We start from the raw sequence: 2,500 nt of genomic DNA on the forward strand, positions 1-2,500 counted from the left end.
ACATCCTCACGTGTTAACCAGCCCTATCTCTAACTGACATCCTCACATGTTAACCAGCCCTATCTCTAACTGACATCCTCACATGTTAACCAGCCCTATCTCTAACTGACATCCTCACGTGTTAACCAGCCCTATCTCTAACTGACATCCTCACATGTTAACCAGCCCTATCTCTAACTGACATCCTCACATGTTAACCAGCCCAACTCTCTAACTGACATCCTCACATGTTAACCAGCCCAACTCTCTAACTGACATCCTCACATGTTAACCAGCCCAACTCTCTAACTGACATCCTCACATGTTAACCAGCCCTATCTCTAACTGACATCCTCACATGTTAACCAGCCCTATCTCTAACTGACATCCTCACATGTTAACCAGCCCTATCTCTAACTGACATACTCACATGTTAACCAGCCCTATCTCTAACTGACATCCTCACGTGTTAACCAGCCCTATCTCTAACTGACATCCTCACATGTTAACCAGCCCTATCTCTAACTGACATCCTCACATGTTAACCAGCCCTATCTCTAACTGACATCCTCACATGTTAACCAGCCCTATCTCTAACTGACATACTCACATGTTAACCAGCCCTATCTCTAACTGACATCCTCACGTGTTAACCAGCCCTATCTCTAACTGACATCCTCACATGTTAACCAGCCCTATCTCTAACTGACATCCTCACATGTTAACCAGCCCTATCTCTAACTGACATCCTCACGTGTTAACCAGCCCTATCTCTAACTGACATCCTCACGTGTTAACCAGCCCTATCTCTAACTGACATCCTCACATGTTAACCAGCCCTATCTCTAACTGACATCCTCACATGTTAACCAGCCCTATCTCTAACTGACATACTCACATGTTAACCAGCCCTATCTCTAACTGACATCCTCACGTGTTAACCAGCCCTATCTCTAACTGACATCCTCACATGTTAACCAGCCCTATCTCTAACTGACATCCTCACATGTTAACCAGCCCTATCTCTAACTGACATCCTCACGTGTTAACCAGCCCTATCTCTAACTGACATCCTCACGTGTTAACCAGCCCTATCTCTAACTGACATCCTCACATGTTAACCAGCCCTATCTCTAACTGACATCCTCACATGTTAACCAGCCCTATCTCTAACTGACATCCTCACGTGTTAACCAGCCCTATCTCTAACTGACATCCTCACGTGTTAACCAGCCCTATCTCTAACTGACATCCTCACATGTTAACCAGCCCTATCTCTAACTGACATCCTCACGTGTTAACCAGCCCTATCTCTAACTGACATCCTCACGTGTTAACCAGCCCTATCTCTAACTGACATCCTCACATGTTAACCAGCCCTATCTCTAACTGACATCCTCACATGTTAACCAGCCCTATCTCTAACTGACATCCTCACGTGTTAACCAGCCCTATCTCTAACTGACATCCTCACATGTTAACCAGCCCAACTCTCTAACTGACATCCTCACATGTTAACCAGCCCAACTCTCTAACTGACATCCTCACGTGTTAACCAGCCCTATCTCTAACTGACATCCTCACGTGTTAACCAGCCCAACTCTCTAACTGACATCCTCACGTGTTAACCAGCCCTATCTCTAACTGACATCCTCACATGTTAACCAGCCCTATCTCTAACTGACATCCTCACGTGTTAACCAGCCCAACTCTCTGACTGTTGGCATGGACAAGAGACGACTTAGCAAAACGTCATCAAGTAGAACGTACCAGGAGCATAAAAATATGAAAGTATCATGTTGACGGGCACAATTGCCCATCCAATGGGAGGAGCCTCAGCTGGATAATGAGGCAAGCTAATTAGCAAACATTCATACCTCATTAGATAGAGTGGCTGCTGAGTGCAAGCAAGGAGGAGTAGAGCAACTCATCTCCACATGACTGAGTCAGGTCAGGTGACTGGTCACAAACACTGAAGGCAGCCAAGAAGGAAGTGAAACCTTTCTCAAGTCATGTGTCATGTTTTTCCATCTGACCTGTGACCTCTGACAGTGAGCTGGCTGGAGGCGGGGCATGTTCTCCATCATGACCTGTGACCTCTGACAGTGAGCTGGCTGGAGGCGGGGCATGTTCTCCATCATGACCTGTGACCTCTGACAGTGAGCTGGCTGGAGGCGGGGCATGTTCTCCATCATGACCTGTGACCTCTGACAGTGAGCTGTCTGGAGGCGGGGCATGTTCTCCATCATGACCTGTGACCTCTGACAGTGAGCTGGCTGGAGGCGGGGCATGTTCTCCATCATGACCTGTGACCTCTGACAGTGAGCTGGCTGGAGGCGGGGCATGTTCTCCATCATGACCTGTGACCTCTGACAGTGAGCTGGCTGGAGGCGGGGCATGTTCTCCATCATGACCTGTGACCTCTGACAGTGAGCTGGCTGGAGGCGGGGCATGTTCTCTGCCCTGTTGTCTGTCTATTTGTCCGCAGGATATCTCAAAAAGTTACCAACGGATTCGCATG

General features: G+C 47.9%; 1 protein-coding gene across 1 annotated transcript in view; it reads right to left on the reverse strand.

Moving 5' to 3' along the window:
- The window catches only part of LOC310798995 (plasma membrane calcium-transporting ATPase 1-like), a gene marked incomplete at its 5' end in the record, with an annotated part of 104,812 nt that overhangs the window by 101,360 nt on the left and 952 nt on the right, over positions 1-2,500 (reverse strand). The window lies entirely within an intron of this gene.

This window comes from Poromitra crassiceps (genome assembly GCF_964638095.1).
Source record: "Poromitra crassiceps genome assembly, chromosome: 27".
NCBI classification, from domain to species: Eukaryota; Metazoa; Chordata; class Actinopteri; order Beryciformes; family Melamphaidae; genus Poromitra; species Poromitra crassiceps.